We start from the raw sequence: 15,998 nt of genomic DNA on the forward strand, positions 1-15,998 counted from the left end.
GGTAGGTCTTGCACTTGAAGCATAAGTCCTAGGGGAAGCATTATCCGAGTACCCCACTTCCATCGATTGCCTTACCTCTCACTTACTTGTGCCTCTTATTCTTGTTCTTTTTATTTCTATTTACATCACATCTGATCAACACAATCATTATTCATGTTCACTTGGTTAAGTAGCAATTTAGGTATTTTTATTCCCTACTCTCTGTGGATACGATACCCCACTAACTTGGGATTTATTACTTCGACAAATCCGTGCACTTATGGGTAACACACAAGAGGCTTTGTCAAGTTCTGGCACCGTTTCCTGGGAGTTGGTGTTTAGAGATACTTTGCACTTTGTTATCTTATTCATTCATTCTATTTTACATCTTCTTATTCTATCATTGTTCTTATTTGTTTTCTTTCTTTTGGTACAGCTCCAGGTTATGACCCGAGGGAACCCTTCAAAATTGATTGAAGGTGATCCTAAACATGGATGTACACTCAGAAGAAGGGGTAAAGAACCTATACGAGAACTGTCGAATCTGGCTGAAGTGAAAGTTAAAGGGTCTGACAACATGGCGGAACAAAATACACAACAGAGAACACTCTCTAATTATGCCAGACATTTAGTATTGGGGACACAATCTATCATTGTGCGGCCCCCAATCACAGCTCGGAATTTTGAGCTAAAGCCAGCATTCATCCACATGTTATAGCAGTCAGCACAATTTAATGGATTGGTCGATGAGGATCCAAACAGTCACATAGAGAATTTCATGGAAGTGCTTGATGTGCTCAAGATAAATGATGTTACAGATGATGCCATCATGTTGAGAGCCTTCCCATTTTCCTTTAAGGTGAGAGTGAAGCAGTGGTTACAATCATTACCTAGGGCATCGATCACTTCATGAGAGGAGATGGTAAAAACTTTTCTTGCCCGTTATTTCCCACCGGGAAAATCTGTAAAGCTTAGGAATGTGATTTGGTCCTTTGTGCAAATGAAATTGGAGTCTATTTGAGACATGGGAAAGGTTCAATGAACTCTTGCGAAAATGTCCTCGACATGGGTTTCCAGAGTGGATGATCATTCAGACTTTTTACAATGGTTTAAAACAAAGTACAAAATAGCTACTTGATGCAGCAGGAGGTATGACACGTGATAAGTGCTTGAGTGAACATGTTTTTATGCATGTTTTACATACATTGAGCATCATATTCTATACGGTTTATATCTCATTTCGTGTATTGGGTGTTCTTTTATGCATATAGGTTGTGAAGGCATTGAGAATTCAAAAGGGAGCGAAGATAGGCTATCATGGCGTAATATTGGGAGTTCTTGTACAAATCAAGTTGGAAGACACAAGAGGAGTTCGGGTATGAGGAGATGTGTGCCAACTTCCATAGTTTTGCAAGCCAATTTATTAATGGAAGGGCACAAATGCAGCCATGTCTCCACATTCCTCCTCTTTGTAAAGATTTCAAGACCTTTCAAGACGCATTGATGAAGGAAAAGCCCAGTATAGCTCTACCATATGATCGCTGTGCCCGATCGTGTGGCCTTAAGAGGAGAATGTTTATCATCGCGCTAGGAAATCATCGCAGCCAGTAATCATCGCTCACGCCACCGCCGAAATTTCGCGGCCGCGGAAGCCGCGCTCACGCGCGCCACGCGAATCCATCACGGGCGCCGCGAGGGCGACGTGACGCCCGAGTTTTGAACAGATACGCTTGCTCCTGAGTCATGTGCTCTTTCGAGGCGAGACGAGGGTTTAGATGTTCATGCTGAGCATGCCGTCTGGGTCACTTGATCGATGCCCTCCGTCACATCAAGAAAGCCACCGCGGAACCTGCCGTGACGGGGTCCCTCACGCGTCGTCTCATCAGCGTCATCGCCATCATAAGGGGTTTATATTCATGGTTTTCATCGTATTCATCTGACGGCGGTGCCTTGTGGCATGCTCCACGGAGAACTGTACTTCAGAGTAGTTTGCTCATGAACGCCTCTAGGATTGCTTTCAGCCGTCTTTGTTTAACCCAGCCTGACAAGCCTCATCTCCTGACTTTGCCAACGCCTGCTTCGTCTTATTGATCTTATGGTTAGTTTGCCTGGCATGACTTTGTCGCCTGGTGGAGAGATCTCCACCAGGTTGAACCGATTGAAGAGCCCGGGTGAGCTCACGAGTACGCTGTCCCCTCCTGACATGGCGACCTCATCTCCATCTCCTGCAGTTTATGCAACCATCAGCTTGGTGGGAGGCGAGATCGATGCCACGATCTTCGAGTTAGCCGTCGAATTAGGGCTGAATCAACTCTCAGGAAATTGGACACACAGCTTGAACCCCAGAGGCTTATGTACAGTGGGTGAGATGCTATTGACTCAACGAGTCCGGATCAGCATCGGTGATCTAGAGACAGACCCTCGACATGTTTGAGCCTCACCCTTGATCTGCTCATCATAGAAACACTTGTTGTACGCGCTAGCTCACAGCTCGATCCGAGTATCGTCGAACACTCACTTTTATCGATCGAGATTCTCCTTCCATTTTGGCTTCGCATACTCGCTCGGTAGCCATCATCTCGCAAGACATTAGATTACCACACCATCCTCATTATTAGGTTAGATAGCTAGCAGCAGTTTCAGCCTCGCGTGATCTCGATCATCTCGACTCATCGATGATTACCGACACCGCGCACTGCATGTACATACGCATATTCGGACATGTCAACATGTCCGAATATGCGTGTAAATCGCAAGTGCATGGGTGTCGAAGTAATAATTACCCCGGTGAGTGGGTAGTCGAATCCACAGTGGAACAGTGGCTACTAGTACTAACTTCTTCTCCGCTTTCTAACCTAATGATAAATGGAAAGGTGTGGTGATCTAATGTGCTAAGAAGTGAATACCGGAGACGAATATGCAAGGGTTAAAATGGATGGAGATCTCAATCAAGAAAAGTGGGGTATTCGGGCAATGCTCCCCTAGGATTCTGTATTAGGTACCGAATAAGCAAAAGTGTTTCTATGATGAGTAAGTTAAGTCGTGGAAATCCAAACATAATCGGATCCGCCTCTCGATCACCGATACTAGTCCCCTCACGAGGTCCCGTGGAGAAATCGCTCAATCTCAACACCTCACACCACATATGACCGCAGAAACACTCTAGAGATTCCAAGAGTTGTATCCGATTCCTAGAGATTGATCCAACCCTAATTCCCGTGAAGGATCCTAACCCCTACAAGGTCCCGGCGGAGAAATCTCTCAATCTCATGCCTCACACCAAATATGGTTGCATAGAGCTTAAGGAACGGAGATAGAATACACTCAATCGGAAGGGAGAGGGGACACTCCACTATCTCATGACTCACCCTCTCAACCCTCTTTAACCTTGAAGTTCTAACTCTAATGGAGACCTCTCTCACATCAAAGTAACAAATCATGCAAATCCAATCAACCACAAGGATTAATTAAACAAGCAAGCAATTAGAATAAAAGATTAAAACTTAATCAAACTCGGATTAAATAGAAACACTAAGCAAATCCACAAAAGATGAGAATCCTAGGGTTCACAAGCCCAAATACCCTCTAGGGTTTTTAGCTCTCCATGGAGCAACATACAAAACACACCATCAATGAATGAAAGTACATTAAAAACCATAGAAATAAACCCCTTATATATGAACCGATGGCCTTGATGGAGAGCTTCGACGTCTTGAAGGACCCACTCCGAGCTAGGTTCATCGGTGGCTTCCTTGATGCTATGACGGAGGAGGAATCGATCAAAGTTGGTGACGAAGCGCCTCCAAAGCCGCAAAGACCTCCTCTCCAAAGCCTAGCCGCCTCACCCTCAAGAGCCCGCATAAAAAGATGAGAAAGAATAAGGGCAAAACGGCTATTTATAGGCCTTAGATCGCGCTCGTCACGTGCCCTCACGCGCCTGTAGGGATTTTTCCACGCCGCCGCGGGTCGCAGTAAATTTCCACGTGGGCGCGTGAACAGTAATTTTACTACATGACTTCTACAGTGAAATTGCTACAGTACTTTTCACAAACCACGATCCGAACACTCTTCTCTTAAGGCCACATGTCCGGGCACACGTCCATGTGGTAGGCTATAAAACTTTTCTTCATCGACGTATCTTTGAGAGGTCTTGCAATCTTCACAAAGAGAAGGAATATGAAGATGTGGCTGCCTTTGTGCCCTTCCAAATAGTGAATTGACTTGAATATTTTTGGAGGTTGGCACACATCTCCACGTTTATGAACTGCTCTCGTGTCTTGATCCTTGAATTGAACAAGAACTCCCAACATTGTGTCTTTATAGCCTATCTTTGCTTCCTTTTTACTCTTCAAGGCATTCACAACCTATATGCATAAAAGAACACCAAATACACAATATGAGACATAAACCATAGTAAAAATGATGCTTAATGCATGTAAAACATATATAAAAATATGTCTACTCAAGCACTTATCAAGGTACCTTAGGTAGCAAGACCCCCAGAGAAGCTCGGCAATTAAATGATGAAATAGGGTTGAACAGCTAATAATGGAATGTTAGGGAGAAGAAGAAAGTGGGCGGTATCCACGATTTAGTTGCGGTTACATCGTTGGAGGCCCAAGTAGAATCATTGAGTAAGAAATTAGACTTTCCAACTTCCAATAGAGTAGTGGTCATGACTACTTGTACCGGGAGTGGTGGAGGATATGCCCCATCCGATATCCCGATAGCTGTTTGACAACGTCCCTTGCATATGTCCCGCAAGTGCACGGGTTTGTCGAAGTAATAAAATCCCAGATGAGTAGGGTATCGTATCCACAGGGAGTAGGGAATAAAAACACTTAAATTTTTTCTTAACTAAGTGAAATATGAATAGTGATATGTGTGACAAGATGTTAAATAACAAAAGTAAAAGAACAATAAAGAGAGCACAAGTAAAGGAGAAGGTAAGGAAATCGATATAAACGGGGTACCCGGATATTGTTCCGCCTAGGATAATCATTTCAAGTGCAAGAACCCTCTATTATACTTTCTAAATTATGTAATAATGAGTCGTGGAGATCCTTAAATACACGGTCCAAAATCTAAGGGCAACCATGCCTAACTCTATACATGTCCCAGAGGAGAAATTGAATAACCTCTCAACCTCACACTCGTATAGAATTGCAATGAGTTCTAGGGATTCCAAGTGATAAATCGTTGTCCTAGATGTAGACCTAACCCTTTGGTCCAGGAGGAAAGTCTGTAGCCACAATGAAGCCCTAGGTGCTAAAATCACTTCAACGCTTCACTACGTTGCACCCGCAACTAAGCACCAGTGGAAGGTCATCCTTTAGCCCATTCACTCTACTATGACCGCAAAGAACTTGAGAAAATAGAGATAGAATAAATCACACCGGAGGGGAAAAGGTATGCTCTGCTACCTCTCACCTCACACTCTTAACCCTCTCCAATCTAGCTTTGTCTAACTCTCGTGGTGTGTCACTCATTCACAAGGGTTACCAACAAGAACTCTCAACCCTAATGTCACTCTAAGGAGTATTCATACAATCAAGAATTCAATACTGGAACTCAAATAAAACATCAATTAATTGAAAGCATAATAATGAGGTTCAATGAAACGAATACATCGTAGGGTTCACAAATACACAAGTCATGGCGATGGTCTTGTGGAGAGTTCTCTACTTGTCCAAGAATTCCTATGTCCGGCCTAGGATACACCTCGCCGGATCGGTGCCGACGAAAGCTCTCCTACTAACCTTCTTCCAAACGGAGCATGATATCAGAGTCTAGAACCTCTCCAAATCCCTAGCCAATAACTATCAAAACCTTAGCCAAAGCCCTCTCTCAAGTTGGGAAAGGATGGAGAAAAGAATGCTGAAATCCAGGGTGAAATCGGGTTTTAAAGGGCTGGAATCGGGAATCAACATGCCCCTGTTGGTGCCCGTGTGGATTTTTCACACGGGCATGTGGAATTAATGCATGCCCGAGTGGATTCTCTGTTTTCATCCTTCTTTGGCCGGCTGTGAACAGTACCTGATACATTGTTTTGCTACAGTGCCCTGCTACAGTACCTGCCCCGAAATAGTGTCAGTGGAAATAGTGGTGGTGATGCCGGAGGGGTCCTCGGTCTCCTGATAAATGGTAAGGACTCTAATAGATATAGTACAATGTCAAGACACGCCATCATCCACGCGTATTGTGCAATCTTTAAAGTCCGGACCACCGTGAGCTCCGACCAAAGGTCACCAACAGCACTCTCGAGCCTCTAAAAATGATCATGAACTCGAGAGGGAGGAAAAATAGGTACCGGACGCTAGAGTGTCTCCTGCGCTGCAAGGGGTGCTCCGGTCTCTATCGGTGCAAACTGAGGCTCAAAAACCTGTCTTGAACCCTCAATGATCTCCGGAGCAGCCGTAGCTAGAATGTATGTTTTAGGCCCACATCTACGCACCAACCCCATCATCCTAATCGTATTAATCCCAAGAGGAGAAGGCACAACAGTCCTCTCGGCACCGTGGATGGCGTCTAAAAAACCCATCCCCAAGATGAGTCTAGTGGCATAGGGACCAACGAATAATACTACTACTCTTACAAATTGGACCTGTTGCCTCAAGACGTCTGTCATTATGTGCCCGAGGTGAATCAACACATTGCTGACCATTAAGTATAAATAAAGTATGTCCTGCCTGCTCAAAACAATCGTGTTGTAACCTCGACTGGACACAGACCTGGTAAGGACTGAGTGTAAGTATCTGTAGCTCAGCCGGGATAGACTGGTGGCTTTGGACACTCCTGGTTCGTACTGCCTATATCCACACAATACTTGATACGCATGCTATAGAGTCACTGTGCTCGGGAAATCCGTTGGCAAGCGTCCATACTCCTCTGTACCTGTGTAGGTTTCGTGATACAAACCCATAAGAATGGAGATTTCAGTGACACTCATGAAAAATGGATGTCCGAATACTCGAAACTGTATAGCATACGGTGTCAAATCTCCCATATGGCTGATCAAACTCGAAAGACGCCAACACCTATAGCATCAATGCACAAAAACCTGGCTCTTTGATAGTCAATAATCTTCTCCGGCTTCCCACTACTAGAATCTCATCAATCTCATCAGCTAGCTCGTCACCCCTCCGAATCTCTCTTGGCACACTCAAATCCACAAAGCAAGACTGACCAAAAATAATTGCTGACAATCTCTCAAATCGAGCCTGATGCTCGTGATTCGAGAACTCCATGTGTACTGGCTCAGGTGGGGTCTCTCTGGGACTCTTAACATCATGCTTCTTTGAACGAGGTGCCATATCTATAAGAATCGATGAGAAAATGATCAATCAAAGCGCTAGAAATAGTACTGCAGAATTCCACACAGGCATGTGGAAATTACCCACACCCGTGTGGATCTGTGGGGCGTGAAATCCAAGATTACAACTTAAAACCATGGTTAAACACTTTCTAAGCATGCATAAACTATTATAAAGTGGAAATTGCATGCAACTCAATCTTTTGATCTATTAAAAACAAGAATTGGTGAAGAAGAGAGAGTAAAAAGGTTTACCGATGAAATAAGTATGAAAACTTTGACTTCGGCATGGAAATCGACTGGAAAACCCTCTAAAACAGTGGTATGTGGGCTTGAAGACTGATTAATAGTCGATCTTTGAGTAATTGGAAGTGAAGAAGAAGAGAATTCAAGAAGATTATTAAGAAAAACTCGCGTCTCTTGGAATTCTGCGCATCCATACGGGCGTGCGGAAATTACTCACGCTCGTGCCCCTCCATAAGAGAGCTACACAAGGGCAGACACACACCCTTGTGTGCTCTCGGGAAAATAGTCAACCATTCGAAACGCATCCACACGGGTGTGTAGAAAATGCACACGGCCTTGTGTCCGACCTACAATGCCAGCCTCACGCCCCTATGTCTTTTCTGTCCAAGCGAGAAAAATCTCTAAGTGTTCCGCACACCCATGCGGAAATTTCACACAGGCATGGACATTCATAGGCCCAACTCACAGGGGCAAGCGCACGCCCCTGTGCCTTCATGGGATGGAGAAAGCTCTTCTGCAAAGTTTCGCACGGGCATGTGGAAATTACCCACGCTCGTGCATTTTTCATAAGTTCACCCACAGGGGAAAGTCCACGCCAATGTGTGCTCTCGGGATAAGTTTCCAAGTCTCTGTAGGAAAAGGAACTCCCGTGCAGAAATTACCCACGGGCATGCGAAAGTCACGAGGTCACTCACAGGGGTGTGTCCACGCCCCTGTGTCTTCTATGGATGAGCTCGCAGTACAAATCCACCGGCGTACGGAAATTTGACACGCCCGTGCATTTTCTCTGGACGCCTTAAAAACTCTGCAGGCTCTATAGAAAATTCCTGAACATGTTTTACACACTCAAAGCCTACCCTATTATGTAAACTATACTAGTGAAAAACATGAGAAACTAGCTCAAGCTACCAAAACTTCACCAAATCCACATGACAACACACGATGACATTAAAAACCCACAATAAAATACAGCAAATGCATCTAAAAATCAAGACACCAACACTCAACACTTTATTCATGCAAACACTAAATTACTAACTAAGAAAACAGTAAACACTTGGGTTGTCTCCAAAGAAGTTCTTGTTTTACATCACTAAGCTTGATGTACATTGTCTTACCTCACGGGGGTTCAAAGATGAAGGTTTCCCTCTTACCCATAGCTTGAAAGCATGATGAACAAAGTCTCTTGAATGTAGAGGGGGAGTTCTAGAGGTGTCTCTTGAAAGCATGATGTACATTGTACTTCTTCAGTCGAACCAAGCATCATAACTTCTTTATTTTCCATCTCTTTGTTGAACAAACCCTTGTACGAGTCAGGATTGGACATTTCCTGCATGTATTCATCAACAATTTCATCAGTAGTGTCTAGAAAATACGAAGCATCATTGAAATGAAGAGAATGCCTTGGAAGTCTGCAAGAATATTCTCCCACATATCAAAGGTACATCCGCATCCTCATCGATGCCTAGCACTATAAAATCTACAGGAAAAATGTACTTGTCCACCTTGACAAGCATATCTTCGATGATACCTGACAAGATTCCCTTGCGTATATCCCGCAAGTGCACGGGTTTGTCGAAGTAATAATCCTGGGTGAGCAGGGTCGAATCCATAGGGAGTAGGGAGTGGAAATACTTAATTTGGTTCTTAGCTATGTGGAAGATCAATAGTGATTAGTGTGAAATTGATTCAATTCCCAACAATAAAAGCAACAAGTGAGAGAGCAAGAATAAAGAAGAGGGCAAGGCAATCGATAAAGATGGGGTACTCGGATGATGCTTCACCTAGGATAATCGTTTCAAGTGCAAGAACTCTCTATTATACTTCCTAATCAATGCCATGGTGAGTCGTGGAAATCCTTACATATATAGTCCCAAATCTAAGGTCAACTATGCCTAACTCTATACATGTCCCGGAGGAGAAATCGAACAATCTCAACACCTCCCACTCGCATAAAGTTGCAATGAGCTCTAGGGATTCCAAGTGATAATTGTCTTCCTAAAAGTAGACCTAACCCTTTGGTCCAAGCAGAAGGTCCCTAGCCACAATTAAGCCCTAGATACTAAGATCCTCTCAACGCTTCACTCCATTGCACGCGCAACTAGGCCCCAGCGGAGGTTCATCCCTTAGACCACTCACTCTATTATGGCCGCAAAGAACTCGAGGAACGGAGGTAGAATCTATCACGCCAGAGGGGAAAGGGGACGCTCCTGTACCTCTCGACTCATCCTCTCAACCCTCTTGAACCTAGTTTTGTCTAACGCTCGTAGTGTGTCACTCAATCACAAGGTTACCAACAAGAACTCTCAACCCTAGTATCACTCTAGGGGAAATGTTCATACAATTAAACATTCAAGGTTGGAACTCACAATAAACATCAATTTATTAAAAGCATAATAAAGAAGTTCAATGAAACGAATACATCCTAGGGTTCACAAACATCCAAGCACCCACTAGGGGTTTAGCTCTCCATAGAGCTTAGTACAATCAAAGAAATCGAATGTAAAAGCAATGAATCCATAAAGAAACCCCCTCGATGGTCATGTCAATGGTCTTGTGGATAGTGCTCTACTCGTCGTCCAAGGATTCCTTCGTCCGGTATAGGATATGCCTCGATCGAAGCTCCCCTACCAACCTTCTTCCTAATGGAATCACGATGTCGGAGCCGTAGAACTTCTCCAAAACCTTTGCCAATACCCCTCGAAACCCTAGCCGAAGCCCTCTCGCAAGTTGGGGAGAAGATGGAGAAAAGAATGCCAAAATCGGGGCTGAATCGGCTTTAAATAGGGCTGGAATCGGGCGAATACACGGGCGTGGATGGTACACGAGCCCGTGTGGAATTTCCACACGGCCGTGGATAATTTCCACACGCCCGTGTGGATTCTCTGTTTCTGTGATTTTCGGCCGGCTATGAATAGTAATCTGCTACAGTACTCTTCCAGAAATACTCCCAAATTCCATAGTTGCATCGGGGTAACGCAAATGGGCACACGTTCACATTGTGGATCACTTGCTTCTTCAATGGTGTAGACGTTGGTGCAGCTTTTGTTCTATGTGCATAAGTCGGAATGCTCGAATGTGACTGCCTTTGTGCCCCTCCAAATGTATGTGCCCACTCGAATACGAGGAGGTTGGCACACACTCTAGCATCTCACACCTGACCTATGTCTTCGCGTTGGAACCTTAGCAAGATTTTCTCCAAAATTGGTGCATTATGATCCACAATGGCCTATTTCCTTCATACTCGGCCTCACAACCCTACCTGCATAAAAATAACATAAAAACACACATATTAGTGTAAAAACCAGAGAAAAGTAATGCTCAACATAAGGAAATAATGCTTCGCATTCATATCGCACAAGCACTTATCAATACCCCTCGGATGTCTCACTGTTCGATCCAACAATTGCAAAGTCATTCGAGTGGGTCTTGGCTTGCCCAAGCCTAGCTTCTTAAATAATGTGAATGGCATGACGTTGATACTGGCCCCTGAGTCCGCCAATGCCATTTCTTCACCCAAATTGCCAATATTACAATGAATGATGAAGCTTCCCGGGTCTTTCTTCTTGTTCGGCAGGTTCTATTGCAACACCACCGAGCAAGACGCATCTAAGATCACTGAGGCACTCTCCTTCAACTTCCTCTAGTTAGTCAACAAGTCCTTCAAGAATTTTGCATACTTAGGCATTTGCGCTAATACCTCAACGGAAGGAATATTGATGTGGAGTTGCTTGAACATACTCAGGATCTTCTTGTACTGTTCATCCCCTTGGTCATTCATCAATCTAGAGGGATAAGGGATTCTAGGCTTGAATAGTGGTGGTGCCACCTCCATCTCTTTGCTTGCTCACTCCTCAACCTCTATAACCTTGGGTGTATGTTCATTGGGCCTCTCATCCATCCCCTAGCTCATACAAGCCCGGACCACACAACCCTTGGTAAGCCCTCTACGCGATCAACGCCAGGGTAATCTGTCGGTAACTGGGAATACTCCTCGTACAAGGCAAGCCAAACAAAAAACTGAGTGACGCTCTTGTTATGGTAATGTCCAAATGCTCTAAACATAATGGCGTCAAGGCTATCGAATCTCATATAAGATCTATCGAACTCGAATGATGATAAGACCTCAAGTGTAAGCTCACGAATGGCTGGCTCCCTAGTCGACAATAACTGCCTCAATTTACCCACCGAAACGAGTTCCTCGACCTCATCTGCGAACTTATCTCCCTGCTGTAAATCTCTCCATATACTCATGTCGAGGAATCGAGTCTGTTTGAACTGAAGTCTTAACAGACGCTCTAAATGAGTCTGATGGTCGGGGAGAGTGAATCTCAGGCTCTTGGCCTCAGGGAATGACTCACGTGGCCGTTTCTCAACTTGCTTCTTTCACTGAGATGCCATAATCTGCAAAATTTGAAAGAAAATCAATCAAACCAGTTAATTAAGTAATGTTTCAGAACTCCACACAGCCATGTGGACTTTCCACCAGCCTGTGTGAATCCACAGGGCATGAAAAACGCACGGCCGTGCCTCAAAAATCCAAAAATATACCGTTAAATCGCTTCTAACTTCATTCTAAACATGCATAATCATTCTAATTGTAGAAATGAAGCATTATTAACTAGTTTCATCAATTAACATCAAGAATTGGTGAAGAAACAAAAGATAGGGCTTACCAATGAGTTGAGATTGAAAACCTTGAATCGGTCTGAAAACCAAGTAAAAATCCTTCCAAATCGGCAATGTGAGGTCAGGAGACGATGTGAGAGTGCTCTCAAACAAATCGAGAATGTTAGGATGAACAAGAACAATGATTCTTTAAAAGGAACTCGTGCCTCTTGGTGTTCAGTACATCCGCACTAGTGAGCAGAAATTACCCACGCCCGTGTGCCTCCACAGGGGACAGCCATAGGGCAGACGCACGCCCATGTGCGCTCTTGGGATAACATTCAATCCCTCTGAATACAACCACAAGGGCATGTAAAAAATACCCACGCCCGTGCGTTTTTCATAAGTTCACCCACAACGCCGAGTCCACGGCCCTGTGTGCTCTCGAGATAAGTTGCCAAGTCTTTGCAGGAAAACACACGCTCGTCCGGAAATTACCCATGGGTATGCAAAAGTTACAAGGTCGCTCACAAGGGCGCATCCACGCCCCTGTCTCTTCTCTAGATAAGCTCACAGTACAAATCCACGGACGTGAGGAAATTCGACATGCCCATGCATTTTCTCTGGATACCTTAAAAACTCTACAGGCTCTGCAGAAAATTCCTGAACATGTTTACACACTCAGAGCCTACCGTATTATACAAACTATACCCGTGAAAAACAAGAGAAACATGCTCAAGCGACCAAAATTTCACCAAATCCACATGAAAACACACGATGACATTAAAACCCACAATTAAACACAGCAAAATAAATTAAAATCAAGAGAGTAATACTCAACACTTTATTCATGCAAATACTAAACTACTAACTAAGAAAATAGTAAACACTTGGGTTGCCTTCCCAAGAAGCACTTGTTTTACATCACTAAGCTTGACGTACCTTGTCTTATCTCACGGGGGTTCATAGATGAATGTTGCCATCTTACCCATAGCTTAAAAGCATGATGAACAAAGTCTCTTGAAGGTAGAGGGTGAATTATCAGGCTTGGGACCAACTAGCAAAGGTTCATCCAATTTGTTCGGTTCACGCGCATCTCCAACAGCCTTGGAGCATTTCCGGTGGCATCTCCTTACACTCTTCATCATCTGGAGCACCTTCTTCAGGATCCCCGGAGTAGATAGTACTTCTTCAGTCGAACCAAGCATCATAACTTCTTCATTTTCCACCTCTTGGTCGAACAAACCCTTGTACGAGTCCGGATTGAACATTTCCTGCATCTATTCATCAACAATCTCATCAGTAGTGTCTAGAAAATATAAAGCATCATCGAAATCAATAGAATGCTACATGGCTTCAGCAAGGGGGTATGTGAGCTTGTAATCTCCAACTCTCAATATTAGCTCCCCGACGTCCATGTCAATCAATGCCTTGGAAGTCTGCAAGGAAGGTCTCCTAAGTATCAAAGGTACATCCGCATCTTCATCGACGTCTAGCACTACAAAGTCAACCAGGAAAATGTACTTGTCCACCTTGCCAAGCATGTTTTCAATGATGCCCCTCGGATGTCTCACCATTCGGTCTGCCAATTGCAAAGTCATCCTAGTTGGCCTAAGCTCTCCCAAGCCTAGCTTATGAAAGAAGGTGTATGGCATAACGTTTATACTGGCCGTGAGTCTTCCAATGCCATTTCTTCACCAAAATTGCAAATATCACATGGAATGATGAAGCTTCCTGTGTCTTTCTTCTTGTCCGGCATGTTCTTTTGCAACACCGCCGATCAAGATGCATCTAAGATCACTGAAACACTCTCCTCCAACTTCCTCTTGTTAATTAACAAGTTCTTCAAGAATTTTGCATACTTAGGCATTTGGGCTAATTCCTCAACAAAAGGAATATTAATGTGGAGTTACATAAACAAAGTCAGGAACTTATTGTACTATTCATCGCATTGGTCATTCTTCAATCTAGAGGGATAAGAGATTTTTGTCTTGAAATGAGGGAGTACCACCTCCTTATTTTTGCTTGCTCCCTCCTCAACCTCTATAACCTTGGGTGTGTGTTCATTGGGCCTCTCACTCAAAAGCCTACCATCAACCACACGACCACTTCTCAAAGTGATCGCCTTCACATGATCTCTAGGATTGGTCTCGGTATTACTCGGCAAGCTTCCTGGTGGCATTTCTGATAGAGACTTCGCAATCTGCCTCACTTGATTTTCCAAATTGTGCAAAGAGGTGGTGTGGTTGCGAATTGTAGCCTTGACTGATTGAAACCTTGTATTTGACGATTGCACAAACCTAGTCAAGGCCTTCTCCAAATCTGTCATTCGGGTCTCCAAACCTGAAACTCGGTTCTCCATGTTTGGGCTTGTTGTAGTTGGAAACCCGATGGCCCCAAGGCCTTTTGTGGACCTTGCTTGCTACACGAAAAATTTGGATGATTCTTCCAACCCATATTGTAGGTGTTACTATAAGGATTCCCTTGGTTCCTCATTGCATTACCCACAAAATTGACATTCTAAACCGAAGATGCATCACCAATAGAGATCTGGCAATCAGAGGGAGCATGTCCTCCACCACACCCAGTGCAAGTAGTCACGACCGCCACTCCATTCGAAGTTAGAAGATATAACTTCTTACTCAATGATTCCACTTGAGCTACCAATGAAGTTACTACATCTATCTCATGAAGTTACTAGTAGTCACGGCCGCCACTCCATTCGAAGTTAGAAGATTTAACACCATTTCTACATTTAGTTGATGGGCCTTACCAGGGATCTTGCTACCTAAGTTACGTCCTGCTGCCGCATCCAAGAGTTGCCTTGTACTCGGATTCAACCCGTTGTAAAAGGTCTAAACAATCATCCAATCTGGGAATCCGTGTTGTGGGCACTTTCTCAGGAGCTCCTTGAACCTTTCCCACGTCTTAAATAGAGACTCCAATTCTGACTATATAAAGGACGAGATCTAATTCCTAAGCTTTACAGATTTTCTGGGAGGGAAATAACGGGCTAGAAAAGCTTTTATCATCTCCTCCCATGTGGTAATCGATGCTCTAGGTAATGAGTATAGCCACTGCTTCGCTCTCCCCTTTAAGGAAAATGGGAAGGCTCTCAACTTGATGGCATCATCCGTCACCCTGTTTATCTTAAGCATATCACACACCTCGAGAAGGTTCTCTATATGACTGTTTGGATCCTTATCGCACAAGCACTTATCACCGTTGGTGGTACACCCTGCATTGAGCAAGTTGTCTATGTGGCTAATGCAATGAGAAACCAAGGCAATCTTTATAGGAATACCTACAATTCTGGTTAGAGGAATCACACTAATTTCTTATGGAATAACCAAGGGCAACAAAAGGCCAGCGCACAACCAGGTTTCCAACAACAACTGGCCCCAAACATGGAGAATAGAGTTTCACGGTTGGAGACCCGGATGACCGACCTAGGGAAAGCCTTGACTAGATTTGTACAATCATCGGATACATGGTTCCAATCAGTCGAGGCTACACTTCGCAACCACACCACTTCATTGCACAATCTAGAGAATCAAGTGGGGCAAATCACTAAGTCTTTAAAGTAGAGACCATAAGGAAGCTTGCCAAGAAAGACTAAGACCAATCCACGAGAACATGTGAAGGCGATCACTTTGAGAAGTGGTCATGAGGTTGACGGTAGGCTTCTAAGTTAGAAGACCAATGTTGAAGAACCCAAGGTCTTGGAGGATGAACAGAGAGCCACCAAATAAAAGGAGGTTGCACCTCCACCTTACAAGCAAAGAATCCCTTATCCTTCAAGATTGAAGAACAATGAAAATGATGAGCAATAAAAGAAGTTATTGGGTCTACT

The 15,998-nt window shown here is 44.1% G+C and overlaps 2 non-coding genes across 2 annotated transcripts; one reads left to right on the forward strand and one right to left on the reverse strand.

Moving 5' to 3' along the window:
* Nucleotides 1–946: 946 nt before the first annotated feature.
* LOC120272857 lies at nucleotides 947–1,051 on the reverse strand. Its single transcript, XR_005540391.1, has one exon. It is a non-coding gene; the product is annotated as a small nucleolar RNA R71 (small nucleolar RNA).
* A 13,971-nt stretch (nucleotides 1,052–15,022) lies between these two features.
* Nucleotides 15,023–15,129, forward strand: LOC120272779. The gene has a single exon (XR_005540315.1). It is a non-coding gene; the product is annotated as a small nucleolar RNA R71 (small nucleolar RNA).
* Nucleotides 15,130–15,998: the final 869 nt, after the last annotated feature.

The sequence above is a fragment of the Dioscorea cayenensis genome, chromosome 11 (genome assembly GCF_009730915.1).
Source record: "Dioscorea cayenensis subsp. rotundata cultivar TDr96_F1 chromosome 11, TDr96_F1_v2_PseudoChromosome.rev07_lg8_w22 25.fasta, whole genome shotgun sequence".
Taxonomy (NCBI): Eukaryota; Viridiplantae; Streptophyta; class Magnoliopsida; order Dioscoreales; family Dioscoreaceae; genus Dioscorea; species Dioscorea cayenensis.